A 22178-nucleotide genomic window follows, 5' to 3' on the forward strand; every position below is an offset into this window, starting at 1 on the left:
CAAAAGAAAAAAAACAACCATAATAAGTCATTTAGATTTAAAATTCACCAATCTTGTCCAACTTAACCACTTAAGCCCCGGAAGATTTTACCCCCTTCTTGACCAGGGCCTATTTTGCGATTCGGCACTGTGTGACTTTAACGGACAATTGCGCGGTCGTGCGACGCTGTACCTAAACAAATTTGACGTCCTTTTTTTCCCACAAACAGAGCTTTCTTTTGGTGGTATTTGATCACCTGTGCGATTTTTTGATCATGCGCTATAAACAAAAAAAGAGCGTAAATTTTGCAAAAATAACAATATTTTTCAATTTTTTTTATATGAAATTCCCCCCAAAAAAATGTAAAAATCAAAATTTTTTAACATTTTCGGCCAATTTGTTTTATGCTACCTATGTTTGGTAAAAAAAATTGCAAAACGCATATTTTGATTGGTTTGCGCAAAAGTTATCGTGCTTACTAACAAGGGGAAATATTTTTGTCATTTTTGTTGTTTTTTTTTTAACGTGTAATGGCGGCGATCTGCGATTTTTTTTGCAGTACTGCGACATTGCGGCGGACAGATCGGACCCTTGACTGACATTTTTGACACTTTTGGGGCTACCAGTGACATTTCTACAGTAATCAGTGCTATACATATGCACTGTTACTGTAAAATTACACTGGCAGTGAAGGGGTTAACTTTTTTTTTGCGAGGGAGGGGTTATGTTTGTCCCTAGGGGCGTGATTCTAACTGTGATTGGCTGTGGCTTGAGGTGTAGGAACAGAGATCAACGGTCCTACATAGTAGAACTGTATGATCACTATTCCTACACAGGGGAGAATGACAGGCAGCTTGTTTACATCAGCCGCCTGCCTTTCTCCCTCTCCACCGACGATCGCAGAGTGACCGACGGACATCGGGTCCGCCGGTCACACACGCAGGGGGATCCGTGACCGCGCGGGAGCGCACCTCCAGGGAAGCGCGCTCGCTCCCTAGACCCTCACAGGCTAGCGACGTAGTACTACGTCGCTCTGCCTGTGAGGGGCTGACCCCCGCATTAAATAGTCGTGCGGCAGTCGGCAAATGGTTAAGTCCATATTCTTTAGATATGTTGAACCTCATTAATACCCCATAGAAGAGAGGAGGGGTAAATACAGGAGCAGATTGTCCTTGAAAGGGAGAGCAGGAAGGAACTGGGAAGAGAGGAGGGGGGAAGGATCAGGTCATCTAGAGTTAAGGAGTTCACTTGATAAGGAAACCAGGGAAAAGGGATATGTAAATATATATTTAGCCCAGGGTTCCCAGATCATTTTGAAAGTGTTGACTTTATCGTGAAGAATTCCAAACATTTTCTTCTGGGCCATGATCCAGGAGATTTTCAGTTTAACAACTGAGAGTGAGACAGAAGGCTTCTTCCAGGATTTAGCAATGGTGATTTTCGCTCCCAATAACATGTAAAAGACCAAAGCTTGAAAACGTTTAGAAAGTTTCTCCACTCTATGGTTAAGAAGTGCAGTTTGAGGGTTCGGAGGAATATAGGAGCCTGTGACCTTGCGTAGCAGGCAAACAAATGTATTCCAGAATCCTCTAATTCTGGGGCAGGACCACCAAGTGGGAAAAAGGGAGCCAAAGAGATTGCAGCCTTCTAAACACAGTGGGGAGGAGTCTGGGTATATTTTAGCGAGTTGGGTAGAAACCCGGTACCAATGTGTGAACATTTTGGCATTTGCCTCCACCAAGGAGATGTTTAGAATACCTTTAAGGGAGCTAAAAAAGTTTTGGTACCACTTATCGGATTCCCATTCCTCCTCCAAGTCTTCCTCCCAGGACTGGGCATAAAATGGTTTATCCAAAGCCTTGGACAGGGAGGAATAAATAATGAAAATACCTCCCCTCTGATCCATGATATTCCCACACCGTTGTTCATACCCTGTTAGTCCGGGGGGTTCTGGTTTATTGTGCCATAGAGTCTGAAGGAAGTGAGTGAGTTGGGTTAGCCTGAACTTCTCTGAAAAGGGAATTCCAATCCTAAATAAGTTAAGCCACCATTTAAAAGCTTAGATATCAAGACCTTGAGGGAATTCCGGGTTGTGAAACAAATGAGCTAAAGGGTGAATTTCCAAAATTAACCACTTGCCGTCTACTCACTAGAGCTCTACTGCGGCAAAGTGGCTGTTGTAGGTCTGACGACGTAGACCTACGTCGGCAGACACTCCGCCTTCTCGGCGGCGCGCGCGCGCCGCCGGAGGCTCGCTCCCGCTGTATTCAGTCACAGCGGGAGTCGGGCCAGGGGATTGCCGCTGCTCTTCCCCGATCGTCGGGGAAATTGAGTCTGGAGATCCGCCCGTATGTGTAAATAAAGTGGGCGGATCTCCTGAGTGACAGGCAGGGTCAGATTGCAGGGTTCAGCATAGCTGAACCTGCGATCTGTCCCTGTGTCACTCAGTCACCTCCCCCCACACACGTCAGTAAGCACCAGGCATACATTAACCCCTCCCTCTCCAATAAAATTAACCCCTTCCCTGCCAGTGTCATTTTTACAGTAACAGTGCATATTTATAGCACTGATTACTGTAGTAATGTCACTGGTACCCCCAAAAGTGTCAAAAATGTCAGTCAAGGGTCCGATCTGTCCGCCGCAATGTCGCAGTCCCGCAAAAAAAATCGCAGATCGCCGCCATTACTCGTTAAAAAAAAAAACACCAAAAACGACAGAAATCTTTCCCTTAGTTAGTAAACGCAATAACTTTTGCGCAAACCAATCAAAATACGCTTATTGCGATTTTTTTTTACCAAACATATGTAGCAGAAAACAAATTGGCCTAAAATGATAAAAAAAAATTGATTTTTACATTTTTTTGGGGAGGAATTTCATATAAAAAAAATGTGAAAAATATTGTTATTTTTTCAAAATTGTCGCTCTTTTTTTGTTTATAGCGCAAAAAGTAAAAATTGCACGGGTGATCAAATACCACCAAAAGAAAGCTCTGTTTGTGGGAAAAAAAGGACCTACATTTCGTTTGGATACGGCATTGCATGCCCACGCAATTGTCAGTTAAATTTGCACAGTGCCGAATCGCAAAAAGTGGCCCAGACGTAAGACAGCAAAGTCCTCCGGTAGTAAAGTGGTTAAAGAGGAGTGCTTATGGAGAAGATCGCAGAGTGTCAGGGAGTGGGATAGGGTGGGGGCTAAAGTCGGAGGTCTGTGTCTGGAAGGGGTCCAGAGTAAAAAAATGTATCATATAGTCAGGAGCAGCTTGTCTTTCCATTAGGAGCCAATCTGGTTTGGGGCGGCAAGAGTAAGCTATAGAGAGCGGAGCTAGCTGTGCCACCACAGATTGGGGGGCCAAGCCTCCTTGCTTTTTGGATCTAAAGAGCACCTCTTTAGAGCAGTGATGACCTTTAGAGCCGGTTCACATTGCCGCGACTTGTCAGGCGACTTGTCAGCCTGACAAGTCGCGCTCCCTCGCGGTCCATTGACCGCTACAGGACCCGTTCTAATAGGAGCGACACAAGTCGCTCCGACTTAGAAAAAGGGTCCTGTACTACTTCGGGGCGACCTCGGAGCGACTTGCATAGACTTCCATTATGTGAAGTCCCTGCAAGTCGCTCCGAAGTCGTGGTGCATTGTAATGCACAAGTCGCCCCCAAAGTAGTAAGGAGTCGTGTCGCCCAGTGTGAACCGACTCTTAGATCCCCAAATAAATTGTATTATTTCAGACTGGAATCGAAGCAATACAGTTTTCTTGATCGAGATCAGTAGATATCTATATAGATATAGGAGACGATGCATTTTAACAGAGTTAATCCGGCCTAGCCAAGAGAGGTCATGTTTGAACCAGGAAGAAAGGTCTGCCTGTAATTTTTTTAATCATAGAAGGGTAGTTAGCGGAGTATAAAAGCTCAAAGCTAGGCATCAAATTGACCCCTAGGTAAGAAATAGAAGAGGAGCCCCATGTAAAAGGGAAGTGATCCTGCAGGCGCTCGATCAAGGAGAGGGGTACTGAGACATTCAATGCCAAAGATTCGAAGACATTAACTTGGAGACCCGAGTAGTTTAGAAATATTTTGGGTTGAGATAAGGGGAGATGTTACAAATAGGAGGAGATCATCTGCAAAAAAAGCGCATTTATGTTCCTGTGGACCATAGCGGACCCCTTTAATGTCAGAGTGATGCCTCATTGCTATTGCCAGGGTTTCCATGGCAATAGCAAAAATCAAGGGCGAGAGAGGGTAGCCTTGCCTGGTGCTTCTTTTAATGCGGAGAGGCTTAGAGTATCTATACCCTGAAGTCTCACTTGGGTGCTGGGAGAGGAATAAAGGGAGTGCAAAATTCCCAGGAAGTTGGGACCACATTCCCATCTCTCTAGAATCTTAAAAATGTATGGCCATGTCACCGAATGAAAGGCTTTCTGGATATCAATAGAGAGCAAGAAACCTTCCTGAGAGTTTCCACCATCCCATTGTGACTTTAACAGGGAAATAATATCAGTGGCTCTCCTTTTCTGATCCGGTTTCTGTCTCCCCAGGATAAAACCTGCCTCATCTTTATGAACACACTGAGCGATAAAAGAAGACATTCTGTCCGCTAATATTTTTGTTAGAATCTTGGGATCATTATTAATTAAAGAGATTGGACAGTAATTACTTATACGCTTGTGTCTTTACCTGGCTTTGTTGGACCGAAATAAAAGCTAAGTTTAAAGATTTGTCCAGTGGAGAGCCAGCTTGAAGGGAATTAAAAAAACCAGACCAGATAAAAAGAGAGGATAGGGCCAAACTTCTTGTAATAGCCAACCGAAAAACTGTCTTGGCCTGGAGCCGAGCCTTGTTTAAGATATTTAATGACATCAAGGACTTCAAGTTCGGTGACAGGTTTCTCGAGAAGGGAGACATGTTTTTCAGACAATTTTGGAAGGGAAACACTGTCAAGGAAATCATCTAGGTTCGAAGAAGGGCATACGTTATTATCAGTATAGACAGGGCCAGATTAACGTAGGGGCTATTGGAGCTGCAGCTCCAGGCCCCTACCTTTATATAGGCCCCAGGTTGGCCATATTCACTGTTACCGCTCTTCTGTCACTTGTAAACACAGAAGTCTGGCTTCTATGCTCGCTTCCCCAGGCAGCTCCCTCAGAACCTCCCCACACAGCACGAAGGCCGGACAAGGAGGGACAGCTGCCGATGCATGGATGTGTTTATGGGCTTCAGAGACAGCATCCCATGTGGAATTAGGCATGCATGGCTGCACCCTTCCTCCTCTGGGTGCATGCCAAGGCACGGCCCTTAAGGCCCTTCAAAATCCTCAGCTCCAAGCCCATAATGCTCTTAATCCGGCCCTGAGTATAGAGAGAGGTGTAAAAGTCATGGAAACATTCCATATTAATACTCTGTGAGTTTTGTGTTAGATTACCCGATTGGGAGCGGATTTTGAGAAAGGCGGTGGACGGGGTCTAGGAGAAAGTTTAACTGCCAATTTAGATCCTATTCTATCTTTTTGAGCATAAAACCAGGCCCCCCGACCACCTGAGGTGTTTCTCTGCTTCCATGGCCAGGTTGAGGGCTAGTCGGGCAGCTTCAAGGCATTCTAGAGATTCCCTGGTGGGGTTTTGTTTGTGGGATTTACTACGCAGTGGGAATTCCTTGTTAAGTTTATCTATTTCGGCTCGTCGTTCTTTTTTTAGACAGGAGGACATTTGGATGATCTTACCTCTAATAACTGCTTTATGAGCGGCCCATAAAGTTGTAGGGGAAATGGAATTAGTGTCATTGGTTTGAAAGTATTCTTTTAAGTCCTTTTCTATAAGTGTGCATTGTACCGGATCACTTAGTAAAGCCTCATTAAGGCGCCAAGTGAATTGTCTGTCAGAATTAAACGAGTGCCGCAGGAACAGATTCAGCATAGAATGATCTGAAAGAGGAGTATCCCTAATGATGGATTTAGTACCCTGCGGAATATGGGATGAAGGAATAAAAATATGGTCAATCCTGGCAAATGTGGAATGTGGGGCAGAGTAGTGGGTGTAATATTTTGTGCGAGGGTTGATTTCCCTCCAGATGTCAATCAAGCCCAGCGAGAAGAGGAGATTAACAACATTAGGACTTTGTTTGGGGGGGGACGTTTAGAGCCCATTAACACTGCCACGACTTGTCAGGCGACTTGTCAGCCTGACAAGTCGCGGTCGGTCACGGTCCATTGAGTAGTACAGGACCCGTTCTAATAGGAGCGACACAAGTCGCTCCGACTTAGAAAAAGGGTCCTGTACTACTTTGGGGCGACCTCGGAGAGACTTGCATAGACTTCCATTATGTGAAGTCCCTGCAAGTCGCGCCGAAGTCGCGGTAACACTCCCAGCACATTTGAGCTGTAACTCCAGGTGTGAGAACTGAGACAATGACAACTCCGGTATCTTTGGTTTGTGTGTTTTTTGTTATATTTTGGGGATAGGAGAAGGGAGTGAGTGGGATACTCCTCTGGCTCAACTAGGTACAATTTCGGGACTCTTCTAGCAAAAATGCCTGTTAGCGCTGTCTTGACGCCAGCCGACGCTAGCCAACGCTTCCAGACGCTCAGATATACTGTAACACTGAAACTGTGCTGGAACCTTGACTTTAATTCAGAAGATCCAAGACTGTAGAATACTTGACTCCTCACACTGCTTTGCTTTAAAGTCACTGAATAGCTCCCTCCAGCCCTGCGCTGGCGTGAGGTAGCTCTTTATGGATTCCTGTGCTGCTGCAGCTCTCAACTGGTACACTCCACACTGTACACTGGCTCTTCAGGCCCTAAACTGCAGGTGCCCCTTTAACACTTTCAGGGTCCTCAACCCCCTCTAACACTTCAGGGTCGTCTGACTAGGCACCCCCTTTACAGCTAGCTGACTCTTGGATCCCAGAACCTTCTCCGGAGCAGTCCCCTCTGACTCTAGGCAGACCCCTAGGGGCAATCCACAGTACTCACAACCTTTGTAGGCTTTCTTGGGACTGGACCCCTCTCTCTCTCCGCTGGCTCTCGGCACACTGGATCCCCTTCAGCTTAACATCAGCACCCTCTGGATTCTCAGGCAGCACCCAGAGACATCCACTTCCTCTGACAGGAGGAGAGACAGCCGTACTCCCCCTCCTGGGACTCTTCTTCCCGCCAAAGACGCTGCGTCATGCGCTCCCTCCAAACTTATACCCACTTCCAGAATCCTCTGCGGCAGAATCTGCCTTCTGGAGTAGATACAAGCCTGACTGAGCCACTGATTGGGTTTCCTCCACTGTCCTATGAGAATCCTCTCACAGAGCCAATGGGGAGACTCCCCTCTCAGTAACCTCACCTGGGGAGACATGACAGTCAGCTGAAATCATGGCCCACAATACTTTACCTAGTACCTACCTGTAGGGTGCTACACGGGGAATGCCTTTCCCTGATTTATCTAGTAATTTGTCAAACTTCAAGTTGGAATCCCCTCCAATGACCACCATTCCTTCAAGGTGCGGGCCCATGGATGTCAGCATGGCTGACAAAAAGGAGGCTTGGCCGCTATTGGGGGAGTAGTAAGAGATGAAAGTGTATATTGCTCCATCTATCAGACCTTTGACCAGAATGTATCTTCCCAGGGGATCCCTAAGGACCTCTGACTGAGTGAGGTTTAAGTGTTTAGAAAAGCAAATGGCTACCCCCTTTGTCTTGTTGGCAGCGTTAGCTAGGTAAAATTGAGGATAGTGTTGGTATAAGAAGGATGGATTAAACGTTGCCGGGAAATGGGTTTCTTGGAGCATGATGATGTCTATCTTTTGAGAGTGGTAAAGCTTGGATATTTTGCGTCTCTTTATTGGGGAGTTCAGACCCTGAACATTATGGGAAGCGACACATGGGGGGAAGGACTGGAGCTGCTAGGACTCATGGATTGGAGAAATAGATAAGCACATTACAAAAAAAAAAGGTCTTACCGTGATGGGAGGATTAAATTTGTGTATCTGAGTGTAGGATCCGTTGCCTGCCTAGCTCTATAGCCTGGTGAGTGTGGAGACTTCTAGATGACCCAGGGAGGGGGAGAAGAGAGGAAGGAATAGAGGAAAGGAAATAGCCCAGAGAAAACAAGAGACAAAACAGGTAAGTGACAAAACATGAAGTAATACAAATCCCAAACCCCAATGTAACAAGAAGGAGCCAGTCCATTCTTGCCACAAGTCTGAACCCAGATAACATCCCCTGAAGTCGGGGACAGATCACTGTCCCTGAATGGAACCAAATTCCTATTCAGAAGCAGTCAGAGGAGCAGCGTGTTTGCTCCGGCCTTCACACCCAATAAAAGCTATTACCATATAACATAGCAAGGCCCTATTATCATGCAATCGTATAAGGGAGAATTCCATGCCTTCTCTTGGCCCATTTAATCGAGACCCTGAGCAGGAGTGGAACATATACCCCAGCTTACATAAGTACTGTGTCATGTAAAGGAGCATTCCATGACCAATCACAGTTTCTGAGCTGAAGACTATCACCATAAAACTAAGGTTATTCTTATTGAATGAGATAGTTGAGTAACCATAAAGTGAAGGTAACAAAACCAGACAACTCAAAATCACGTAGAAGCAGATTAACGAGTGGTTAATGAGGGAATCTGTGCGTGGGAAGAAACCAAACAGCACCTAAACAAGCACAGAGTCCTCAGTGGATAACGTGTATGATAAAGGTGAGATTAAAAAAAAAAAAAAAATGTTAAAGTCCACCAATGAAAAACATGGGTCTTAGTATGAAGATAATGGAAAACCCCCACACCCAAGAGATTTTGAGGGATGGAGGACCAGGAAGTGTGGGGAACCTGGATGCAGAGTCAAGATCAAAGATGGTTGAGATTCCCTTGACCTTTTGGATTGGTGTTTTTGCCATACAGGGTGAGCGGGCTGCGGGAAGAGGGTCTCTTGGAGGAGCTGGAACCTCTTGAAGCTGTAGTAGAAGTGGAATCTTGAGAGAATAGGCCCAGTTGTAGTAATAGGCATTCTCCCTCTGTGAACGATGAAAAACTGTACAAAAGAGAAATTGGCCCACGGGACTTTGTGTGAGGTACGTGTTGGTGGCTGGGAAAAAAATTGACTTATACAGTCGATAAAAGCAATATTGTGATTTTATTGCATAATATGCACAGGTTGTAGGAACAAATGATAACATGTGCTCAATGGCGCATGCTGTAGCTCAAAGGCTATATGTAGAAAAATATAAACAACACAGGCATATGAAGATAACATGTTGGCATAAAACTTGGTGTAACCACTCATAGACAGGCATAACATGATAAGATAACATGACAGTTGAATATAACATCGTGAACTGACGCGTTTCGGGAGCAATATACTGATCTCTGAAGAAGGGAGATTGCTCCCGAAACGCGTCAGTTCACGATGTTATATTCAACTGTCATGTTATCTTATCATGTTATGCCTGTCTATGAGTGGTTACACCAAGTTTTATGCCAACATGTTATCTTCATATGCCTGTGTTGTTTATATTTTTCTACATATAGCCTTTGAGCTACAGCATGCGCCATTGAGCACATGTTATCATTTGTTCCTACAACCTGTGCATATTATGCAATAAAATCACAATATTGCTTTTATCGACTGTATAAGTCAATTTTTTTCCCAGCCACCAACACGTACCTCACACAAAGTCCCGTGGGCCAATTTCTCTTTTGTACATATATTTTGGGATGGAGGAGTGTTTTGGTGGAAATCGGATCATTGCCCCTTTTTGGATGAAAAACTGTAGGCTTTATTTTGGAAGGGGAAATTCAAACAAAAAGGGAAGGACCATCTGTAAGTGATAGATTTCTGGTCAGAGCCTGAAGGAGAGGTTTTAGAGATATACTCTTCTGTATAGTGTAGGGAGACAAGTCTGCAAAAACTTGAACAGGGTGGCCTTGAATTGTGAGTTTACCAAACTCCCTTGAAAGCCTCATGACATCCTCCTTGACTCTGTATAAAATGGGGCTTGACAATAATGTCCCTAGGGAGACCGTCCTGGCGTGGATGTTGTAATGCTATATGAGCATGGTGCATTTCCTTTATGAATGCATGAACTGTGGAGTTAACCTCTTTGATTCGGGGGAGTCCTCTGATTCTAAAATTATATCGCCTCAACCTATTTTCCAGGTCATCGATTTTGGACAGAGAAATGTCCAGCTGTCTATGTAGTTCCTGAAATCTGGCTGTGTTTTGATTTGTTCTGGTTATCGTTTGGTCAGTTTTCAATTCAATGGCTTAAATTCTGGCCCCCAAATGTTTTAAGCCTGGCTAGATAGTGGAGGTATTTTGGGCTGCGGTTTATGGTAGGCCTCTTAAGAACATTTTGGAAAAGATATGAGCATGGAGGGTAGGTCAGCCAGAGTGGAGGGGAGACCAGAGCCAGAGTCTCTGTCTATTGCAGGGCTGGCTGCCATATCCCCCATGGGGGTGAGAAGAAGCTTGTCTAGGCGGGTCCTCTCAAGAAGTGACTCTGTGGATGCCGGGGACAAGAGGAGGGGAGGAGGAGAGGAGGGGAGAGGCAGGGGGTCATGTGAGCGGCGATTGGCACTCTGAAAACTTGTAAAGAATGGCTTATTTTTATAAAACACAGACACAGGGGCACACAGGATTATTAAAAAGAGACTGTAGGCAGGATATGAAACTTTAAACGAAACTACAGCAGCAGGAGGGGCACTGACACAGGAGCAGAAAGGCAGGGAGGAAGGGGGGACAGAGGAGGACAGGAGAGCTGCGGATTATGGAGGCACGTAAACTGACCACGGTGTCAGGACTATGGTATACCGTGGTCAGTTTACAGAGGGGAGGACATAGCGAGGCAGGATCAGCCAGGCAAATACTCAAAATAAGTATAATGACTAAGCCCCTCCCCTTCATGACATTGTTGAAAAGGGGTGGAGCATGGGTGACCTTAAAATTATGTCGCCCCCCCCCCCCGAAAGAAAGTTCTGCGGACAATTATGGCTGGGTCCATATTCCCCCCTCTCCAAAATCATTAAGTTTCCTGTCCCTTCACTTGGGAAACCCCCCCCCCCCCTTACACACACACACTCACCCCCTCCAGCAGAAACATTGATGCATCAAAACCCCGGAGGTCACTGTGAAAACAGAGCAGCGAGAACACTATCTGAAGCAAGCTTCCTGCTCATTCTTCACACTGCTGACTACTATCCAGGGGGAGATGGAGGGGAGTTTCAGGACACCGGCAGAGACACAGACAGAGACTCTGCAGCTGTCCCTTTCTACTTTCAATCGGGACACTTTTAAAAGAAAAAGGGAGGGAGAAAGGAAATAAAGGAGGAAGAAGGGAGGAGGGAAGCAGAAAGAGTAAGCAGAAGAGAAAAATTAAAGCGGAGTTCCACCCTAAAATTAAACTTACCTCCATCTTCATGCCCGTGGTCACCTGAAAAACAAATGGATAATCGCAATTTTTTTTTTTTTTTTTTACTTACCTGGTTTAGAAGAAAATATACTCACCTTACTTCCTCTACCTCCCCTCGTCGGCCACGGCGATTCATCACTTCCTGGCTTGCAATGATTCCTGGGAGCTGAACGCCATCGCTCCCAGGAATCAATGCGCCTGCACCGGCCCCGACGTCAGTTCCGGTGCAGGCGCCGTCATACCTTGCTAAACAGCTTCTGGGCATGCCCAGAAGCTGTGCAGGGATGACGCTGCGGCACCGGAAGTGACGGCGGGGCCGGTGCAGTGCATCGTGGGACCGAAGAAGATGGAAGAGGACGCAGAAGAGGATCGCGCTGGCTTCAAGCTGCCCACACCTGAGATGGCAGCGCTGGACAATACATTTTCAAGGTAAGTATTTCTCCTAAGGGCTCTTTTACACGGCTGCTCAGTTTTTTATCTCCGCTGCCGCACTTTTTTTTTTTTTTTTTCACGGACACGAATGACACTTGTGTCATCCGCTCCGTATGTCCGCATATCATCCCATCCGTTTGCGGATGATATACGGACATAATGTAAGTCTATGGGGATTGCGGATGTCAGCGGATGACACGGCTGACATCCGATTTTGCATCCGTTCCGTTTTTTTAACGGAGGAAAAATAGGGTTCTGTTCCGTTCCAAAAAACGGAACAGAACTGAAAGGACACAAATCGGATGTCATCCGCTGACATCCGCAATCCCATTGACTTACATTATGTCCGTATATCACCCGCAAACGGATGGGATGATATACGGACATACGGAACGTCCGTGTGAAAGAGCTCTAAAAGGTAAGTGCAACCCGGGACAGATCAGAGGTTATCCATTGTGGAATGTACTAGCCCTGACTGTCCCGGGGGTAATTTTTTAAAAAAAAGTATTCCCAGGTTGGAACTCCGCTTTAAGAAAGAGAGGGAGGAAAGAAGGAAGGAAAAAAGAAAAGGGAGGAAGGAAGGAAAAAAGAAAAAGAAGGAAGGAAAAAAGTAAAGAAAGAAGGGAGAAGGGAAGAAAGAAGGGAGGAAAGAAGAAAGGGGGGGGGGAGAAAGAGGGAGACAAATTAAGTAAGAGGGAGGAAAGAAGAAAGGAAGAAAGAGAAGTAAGAAAAAAATAAAAGGTAGGAAGGAAAAAAGAAAAGGAAGGACAAAGGGAAGAAAGGGAAGGAAGGAAGGAAGGAAGGAAGGAAGGAAGGAAGGAAGGAAGGAAAAAAGAGGGAGAGAAATAAAGTAAGAGAGGGAGGAAAGAAGGATGTAAAAATGGGAGGAAAAAAAGAAAAGGAAGGATGGAAGGGAAGACGGAAGGAAGGAAGGAAAAAGAAAAGAAAATTAAAGAAAGAAGGGAGAAGGGAAGAAAGGAAGTAAGGAAAGAAGAAAGGAGAAGAAAAGAGGGGGAAAATTAAGTAAGAGAGGGAGGAAAGAAGGAAGGAAGAAAGAGAAGTAAGGAAAAAATAAAAGGAAGGAAGGAAAAAAGAAAAGGAAGGATGGAAGGGAGGATGGAAGTAAGGAAGGAAAAAGAAAAGGAAAGAAAGAAGGAAGGAAGGAAGGAAGGAAGGAAGGAAGGAAGGAAGGAAGGAAGGAAGGAAGGAAGGAAGGAAGGAAGGAAGGAAGGGGAAAAAAGAAAGTGGGAGAAAAGTTAAGTAAGAGAGGGAGGGAGGAAAGAAGGAAGGAAGGAAGAAAGAGAGGTAAAGAAAAAAGAAAAGGAAGAAAGGAAAAAAGAAAAGGAAGGATGGAAGGAAGGATGGAAGTAAGGAAGGAAAAAGAAAAGGAAAGAAAGAAGGAAGGGAGGAAGGAAGGAAGGAAGGAAGGAAGGAAGGAAGGAAGGAAGGAAGGAAGGAAGGAAGGAAGGAAGGGGAAAAAAAGAAAGTGGGAGAAAAGTTAAGTAAGAGAGGGAGGAAAGAAGGAAGGAAGGAAGAAAGAGAGGTAAAGAAAAAAGAAAAAGAAGAAAGAAAAAAAGAAAAGGAAGAAAGGAAGGAAGGAAAGAAAAAGAAAGAATCAGAAAAAGGAGGAAAAAAGAAGGGAGAGAGAAAGGAAGGAATTGTTTTTTCATATATTCATAAAATGTTATATACAAGCTTTATCTTCTGGTGGAGGAGGGCCTCTTTAGTCTCATACAGACACATTAAGGACAGTAATTTAGAACTCAGAAATGCATAGCTTGTGGTATTCATCAGTTTGTTGGTTTTACTGCCTTCCCTGCAGTGAGCAGTTTATAACACAAGGTGGCGCTAGAGTCAATATAAAGCCAGCACATTGCCCTATTTGGAGCTTCCACAGTGAGCCATTTATTATAATGTAGCAGCTCTGTAATATCTTTTGATGAAGGGAAGCTGTTTTTTATTCCCAAAGTCTCACTTCAGATCCTGAAGAATTTATAAGAGAATGTTCCCCCAGTGGTGACTGAACATTTGTAGCAGACAAGGATCAGAATCCCCCCAGGGGTCCATTTATAAAGGGGTATGGTATTTTAGCTCTTTGCGGATTGGCTATCAATGAGTGGGTGGTTTAGGTAGGCCTCCGCACTGCATGGTTGTTGGTAAATCTGAAGAAGACCGTGCAAAGATCATACAATCTGATTGTAACACGTGTGTTGCCAACATTGAAAGTCTAAGCTGCTCTGTCATTATACGGTTACATAATCTTGCATACATTGAGATTCTTTGTTGATTGGATTCTCTTTCTATGGCGTGTCATGGTTGCGTCATTTCCTGGAGGAATGCGTCAGCTGCGCTTATCTTCCTACCGGAGTCTGTCTCATCTATATAGGAGGCCCGATGGATCGGCAGGCACTCACATAAACAAAGAGATACAAATTGGGACACGTATCAGGGCTTTGTAACATTTAAAATACTTCCTTAAACCCCGTTGACACCGTTGCAATTTATCATGCGATTTGACAGTTCCAAATCGCATGACAAGTCACACAGAAATGAAATCGTTCATAATTGCCGCAATTCGTGTCGCAGCGATTATGAAAAAGGCTCCTTTACTATTTTTGCGATTTCGTGTGCCACTTGCATTGACCTCTGTGCATGAAATTGTGCGATTTCAAAGCTGCATTCAGTGTGAATGGGGGCTTAAATTGCATTTAAAGCGGTATGTGAACCCGAATAAGGAACTTCTCTTATTTGCTCCCATTGGAAGCGTTTTGGTATATCTGTCCGAAATATGCAAAACAATAAGTATTGATCCTGCCAGAAATCCTGTAATGCTATAACGTCCTGTACACTCCGCCTCTGGAGTATTATCAGTAAGCATTGCTCCCAATTCTCTCTTTGGACTACAGAACCCCCCCCCCCCCCCCCATGTGATGGAGAAGAGGATAGGAGGAAGTGATCTCTGTACATTGCAGAGTCTTTAACACATTTTGTTGCAGATTTCTACCTTTTCTTGTTCTGAAGAAATAGCTGTTTGTTTGTCTGTGTCCATGTGCACAGTGAATGTCAATGGGAGTGATTTTATAATTATCAATCAGCTGCTGCACCTGTATAGTTCTAATGAGGAAAGTGGCAGGGCCTGCATCCCTTTAGATGTGATTTCCTATTGGGAATATCTCACAAAAAATGACATTTTTGTTGCAGGGGATGCCCAAAATTTGACTTGTATCTTAGTGCAGACTTCTGGGAAAATTGGTGAGCCGATCACACAAGCAGGAAATTATATTTCTGGGGGGCGTTCTGTATACCATCTGTATACAGAACACCTCCAGGGAGCCATATTGGTTTCCCTGGAAAATTACAGTGGCTGCATATTGAAAAGGAAAGATTATTTTTAATAATATTCAATTACAATATGATTTGTGTAGCCAATATATATATATATATATATATATATATATATATATATATATATACACACACAATATATATACATTACAAGGTCCATAAAGACATGGATGAGCAAGTTTGAGGTGGAGGAACTTGACTGGCCTGCACAGAGTCCTGACCTCAACCTGATAGAACACCTTTGGGATGAATTTGAGTGGAGACTGCGAGCCAGGCCTTCTCATCCAACATTAGTGCCTGACGTCACAAATGCACTTCTAGAAGAATGGACAAACATTCCCATAGACACACTCCTAAACCTTGTGGACAGCCTTCCTAGGAGAGTTGAAGCTGTTATAGCTGCAAAGGGTGGGCCAACCCAATATTGAACCCTACGGATTAAGACTGGGATGCCATTAAAGTTCATGTGCGTGTAAAGGCAGGCGTCCCAATACTTTTGGTAATATAGTGTATATACTGTATATATATTTGTAACGGACCGTTTCAGCAGACAAGGGGTTAAAATCCGTTTAGGCGATATGCCCCTTTCTGAGAGAGCAGGCACAGCTACTTGCAGGAGATCACACTCCCGAACTGGATACAATATAGCACTCCAACCTGGAACCTCACGAATAGCTGCTAGCAGACGAACAGGAGAAGCATACATCAGCTTACATTCCTAGCAATCGGTCTCCAACAGCATACAGTGAATCCCCCCAAGGACGAGACAAAGCTCCGTGTGGAAGGTCAAGCAGTGGTATGTTTATTGAGGGCTCCCTGCCCCTGTATTTATGCAGGCCCTCCACCTGGTAGACACTCCCTTAGGGGACCAAATGGAAGACTGTAACACAAACAGACATGTATCACATTACAGACTCCCAGAAGCAAAACATCCCCACAATGCATCCTGGCTTCCTCCCTTAGTAGACAGCCAGGTGAGCTCATTAACATGTTTATCAATAGCCTCAGTTAATCAGTAGACATTCCTCAGGAGGGGGCTGCTGGAAACAATCCCCCCCTCTCTCTCTCTGCAGCTAGAACTAGTTTTCACAGCGAGACTCCATTACACGCATGGGGACCCAAATACAGTATTCTGCTTTAAAATATATAAAGTTACTTTTTATACACTAAACATAGACATGTTACATATCCCCAGATAGCTCAGGTCTGAGTGCACATTATTAGGTGAATGGCACTCAGACCCCACGAATACAGTTTAATTGCCAGGGAGTCAAAATCTTTTAAAGTCTGGTCCATAGTCCAAAGGCAGCAGGCGGGCAACCAGGCTCCTCCAATGCAATGTGGCGAGACTGGTCTCGTCACAATATTTTTTTCCTATTTTTTTCTTATTAAAGTGTTACTGAACCCAGGAGCCTGCACTCACTATATCCGGTCTCCCACAGTACACAGAACATGGAAATGCAATTATTTTAGTAAATATAAACTGCTTAACACCTTTTCTCATCAGCAGTATATAGCAGTCTTGTGACTTCTATCAGTGTCTAGTGTAGCACCCTCCTAGGTAGGTGCTAGTGAGAGAGTATAGTTTGAGCTCTGTTTGCTTACCAGGTGGGCTGCAGGTAAATCTATATTGTTCTCTGCCTATCAGAGAGCAGATTCTGTTAGTGAGGTCTACTCATTGTGCTGAGTATGCCATTCATTCAGTCTGGAGAGTGTTTCACGCTGGTCCAATAGGGAGGCATGCTGGACAGTGGGAGGAAACCTGACGAATGGATGCATTGGGCTTTTGATACAGTCCTGATGATTGGCAGAGGGCAGGTCACTTCCGTGCATTCTGGGATACTGCATAAAAGCCAGGAGCACATGTGCTGCGAGGTCTTTGGCTGGAGAGTGGAGTCCTGGAGGGAGGGGGGGGGGTAGCTGCCTCCTCCTCTGTAGAGGTGCCATGCGGTCGCAGGAGGTCGCTCTGAGGACCAGAGGAGCGGTTGAGAGGAGCTGAACCCAGAGGTCCAGGGAAAGCTCACTGAGAGGGGAGACACTGGAGACCAGTGACGGCTGGTGCTCCATAGGCCAGGGTGGGCAGATGGACCACACCATACCCACCCCCCCCCCAGACCACACCAGCTCAGGTCTGCACACCATACCACCCCCTGTCACCGGCTCACTCACCCTGGACTGACGTGGAGGGCAGGCAGCCGCGGCTTCTCCCGGCAGCGGCGGTGGCTTCCCCTGCGTCTCCTACCTCCTCCTTGGAGAATAGCTTGGCTTCTCCTTTTGGCCAATCAGGAAAACTGGTCTCAGGACCCGCTTCCTGATTGGCCAGGAGGAGAATCCATGTGACAATAGTGAATATTCATTTACTATTGGCACACAACTGGGTGGGCTCGGGGCACACTGCTCTGCGCCCCGAGCCCATCCTTTTTTAAAGCCTATCAGAGCCTCTGGCTCTAATCACGTACTTCAAAAAAAGAAAAAAAACCCTGCATGTAGATTAGGGGGACGGACGCATGGATGGGGGGGGCGGTGCCCCTAATGGATGGGCCGCCACTGCCTATCAGCATGTTTATTTTCAGCGCATGTCTTGATTGACTCCTTGTGCTGCTTCTCGTTACCCCTTTCTGAGCTCTGCTGTACAGGGGCTACAAAAGCCTGGTACTGGGCTATTTTTCATGTGCTTGTCAGGACTAGCATGGTGCAGACCATCGTCCGACCCCCTAATCTACATGCAGGGTGCCGGGCACATGGATGGGGGGGGGGGCGGTGCCCCTGCGCCCCAATGCACCAGTCGCCACTGCCTCTGACCCTCTGTCTGGACAGTGCTGATTGGCTCTGGGCTAATCACATGTACTCTCCCAAGTAAAAAAATATAAAACTCTCTAGCAATACACACCAAACTGAGCATGTGCAACCTGTCCCCTGGCTCTGTAAATATGAGGTTATTTTTTTGGAGACAGTGGAAGAAGGGGAGGATCAGAGAAGACAGGATCAAAAAGCCTTTTTACACAATGCAGAGGATTAACCCCTTAGGTTCCACAGTGAGTATAACAAGCATGCTTTATTGCATATACAGACTGATTTTACTGTTGTAGGTTTAGTAACGCTTTAAAGTGGAGTTACCCTTTAAGTGGAATAGGCATCCAGTAATGACACAGTAAGCCATTACCAAATCGCAGCGCTGACAAGAGATAGGTCTGCCGACTATTTTATTGAATCCTGCTGCTAGAATTGTTATCTTTCTGGAATGACATTTTATATGTGATTTACACATTTTTATTCTGTTCCATGCTACAAGGAAGGGATTTGATAGAGAGATTTGAACATTTCCCTTCCAGTCTATCTTTATGATGGAAAAAAAAAAAGAATGAGCGTTCCTTGTGCCTGTCATCACACTGCTATGGAAAACAAGGCATTGATTTATTATTACGGGTACTTATATAGCGCTGACAATTTACACAGCGCTTTACATATATTGTACATTCATGGCACTCCCTGCCCTCAAGGAGCTTTCAATCTAAATTCCCTTCCTCATACATACTGACACTACACCAAGAGCCAATTAACCTCCCAGCCTGTCTTTGGAGTGTGGGAGAAAACCGCGCGAGCGCCAGCAAAAACACGCAAACTCCATGCGCATAGTGTCCTGGCTGAGGTTGTACTGGGGGACCCTAATGCTGCAAGCCAGAACTGCTCACCACACATGTTCTGTGACTTGTCCTGTCACTGGTTTTATCTCAACACTCGTTAAGCAAAAAAAGAAATGCAGCTAGCAGGGGCGTAACTACAGGGGTTGCAATTGCAACCGGGCCCCATGCCCCCTGTACACAGGACCATCTTTAACTGCCCTGGGCCCAGTCATTGTTGTGGGGCCCAAAGCAGCTGCCCCTTGAGCCCTCACTGCCTGCAAATAGGTAATACCGTATATACTCGAGTATAAGCCGAGTTTTTCAGCATGTTTTTTCAAGCTGAAAAAGCCCCCCTCGGCTTATATTCGAGTCACTGGCTCACTTACTTTTTAAAAATGGCGCCGCCCGGCGCCGACATGTCACCGCACATGCGACACATGCCCGGGAATAGCCGAACGTGTATGGGCTTTCCCGAGCATCGGCGGCGCATGTGCGGTGACGTGTTGGCGCCGGGCAGCGTCATTTTTAAATTTAAGGCGCCTCACTGACAGGTAAGTGAGACTCCTCTGCAGCCCCTCCATTTCCTCATGCAGTGCGGTGGGCATGGTACAGGACATTCTTCTGTACCATGCCCGCAGCACTGCATCTCCTGTGCCATGCCTGTACCTACTGTCCCATGCCTGTACCTACTGTGCCATGCCTATAACATCACCTGTGCCATGCCTATACTATCTCCTGTACCATGACCTGTGCCATGCCTGTACCATGACCTGTGCCATGCCTATACCATCATCTGTGCCATGCCTGTACCATCATCTCTGCCATGCCTGTACCATCATCTCTGCCATGCCTGTACCATCACCTGTGCCATGACCTGTGCCATGCCTGTGCCATGCCCTGTGCCATGCCTGTACCATGCCCTGTGCCATGCCTGTACCATGACCTGTGCCATGCCTGTACCATGACCTGTGCCATGCCTATACCATCACCTGTACCATGCCTGTACCATCATCTGTGCCATGCCTGTACCATCATCTCTGCCATGCCTGTACCATCACCTGTGCCATGACCTGTGCCATGCCCTGTGCCATGCCTGTACCATGACCTGTGCCATGCCTGTACCATGACCTGTGCCATCTCCTGTACCATGCCTGAACCATCTCTTGTACCATGCCCGCAGCCCCTGTTTTGTGTCTCGTGGTGGTCCAGTTGGGTCCGGTAGCTGCTGCATTTCCCACCCTAGGCTTATACTCGTGTCAATAAGTTTTCCCACTTTTTTGTGGTAAAATTAGGGGCCTCGGCTTATATTTGGGTCGGCTTATACTCGAGTATATACGGTAAGTGGATTTTGGAGGGCCCAAGAAAATATTTGCCCAGGGTCCAATCAATATTAAAGATGGCCCTGCCTGTACACCTGGATAGGAGGGGCGGCGGGGACAGCATGTAGAGAAATCACTGTCCTCCTTTTTCCTCCTGTAGCTGCAGGAGGAAAATGGAGGAGATTGGTTCCTCTGTATGCTGCCCCCGCCACTCCTCCTATCCAGTTCACTTGTGTTCTGCTGTCTCTGGGCCCCTGTGTGCTCCCCTTATCCCCCCCCCCCTCCACTGTGCTGCCCCCCACTGTGCTCCCTCCCCTCTACTGCCGGCTGCTGCAGGGGATGTGTCACAATAGAGAACCAGGAAGGGGGTCGGTAAATATGTAATTTACCATCTCCTTTCTTTTCTGAATGGACAGAGTCATAGTCACTGACATTGTAAAAAAAAAATAATAAAATGATACAAAATAATACAATTAAAATACCAAACTTCCGTGAACTTCCACGATCGCAAAGGTCACACTTGCGACCGGGCCATGGCATTTCACCACCGTGGGGAGGCCCTAAGATGGCAGGAAGGGAGACCACTGCAGAACTTGTGAAAGGGTCCCACTGCGGGACCGTAATAAAGGGCCCCGCAACGAGAGTAAAGGGCCCCAGGATCAGTGGGCAGTGGGAAGAGCCCCAGGTTTGAAGGGAAGGGCCTTGGGCAGGGGTCCGGGGGACCTTCATGGTTTCTTGCACCGGGGCCCTGAAGGTTCTAGTTACACCTCTGGCGGCTAGGTTCCAATATTGGAAAATGTAAGGGGGGGGGGGGTCTCTCCTTCAAGGACAATGCAGAAATCCATAGTGGGGTGGAAAGGATAACTGGGACTATATGATACCCAGAGGTAAATGAAAAAACTTGGAAGGGAAACGGACCAGAAAACAAAAAATGATATGAGTATATAAAATAAAAAATTATAAAGTTTGCTCAGGCATTGTTTAAAACACCTCAAATGAGGAACCATAAGTTAACAACCAATTAAAAACATTAGATCACCTAAGGTACCAAAATAGCAATACATAAGGGGTGGACAATAATACAAAAAATTGGTGGACACGTGGACACATAGATCGCTGACGCGTTTCAACAAAAAGTCTTCTTCAGGGGTGAAAATGTCCACTAGACGGAGATATCTAAAACAGATATACAAAAAAATAACATCTACAAATACATATCAGCAATAACATATAAGCACAAAACATTAACTATGCAAACAGAGCGCAAACCCCAAATACTTACAAATACTTACAGTTGACAGATCCAGATAAATGCATGTGTACATACAGAAAGAAAAAAATCCTGGGACATGTGGGATTTTCTGTGGGGTACCACTGTGAGCTATAGACACACAGTCTGCTCTTTTTTCATGTACACATGCATTTAGATGCTGGATCTGTCAACTGTTAGTATTGTCATTTGGGGTTTGCGCTTTGTTACATAGTTACATAGTTATCGAGGTTGAAAAAAGACATCAGTCCATCCAGTTCAACCTATGATATGTGTGTGTGTTTGCTTTTAACCGTACATTGTATACCCCTGTATGTTGTACATTGCATACCCCTGTATGTTGTACATTGTATACCCCTGTATGTTGTGGTCTCTAAGGTGCCCATCTAATAGTTTTTTGAAACTATCAATGCTTGTTTACATAGTTAATCTTTTGTGCTTATATGTTATTGCTGATATGTATTTGTAGATAATATTTTTGTATATTTGTTTTAGATATCTCCATCTAGTGGGCATTCCTTACCCTGAAGAAGGCTTTTTGTTGAAACGCTTTGAGGTCTATGTGTCCACCAATTTCATCACCCTTTATGTATTGGGGTCCACCCCTTATGTATTGCTATCTTGGTACCTTATGTGATCTAAGGTTTTAATTGGTTGTTAACTTATAGTTCCTCATTTGAGGTGTTTTAAACAAAAATGTCTCAATTCAATTTATAATTTTCTTTTTTCTTTTATATACTGATATATATATATTTTTTTTTGGTCCATTTGTATTCTGACTCCAATTGTTGTAATGGTGAGACCTATTCCTGGCC

At 45.4% G+C, this 22178-nt stretch overlaps 1 protein-coding gene across 1 annotated transcript in view; it reads left to right on the plus strand.

Moving 5' to 3' along the window:
* The window catches only part of LOC309560024 (butyrophilin subfamily 1 member A1-like), a 190818-nt gene that overhangs the window by 22596 nt on the left and 146044 nt on the right, over window positions 1-22178 (plus strand). The window lies entirely within an intron of this gene.

Source organism: Pelophylax lessonae (genome assembly GCF_965119305.1).
Source record: "Pelophylax lessonae genome assembly, chromosome: 7".
Taxonomy (NCBI): Eukaryota; Metazoa; Chordata; class Amphibia; order Anura; family Ranidae; genus Pelophylax; species Pelophylax lessonae.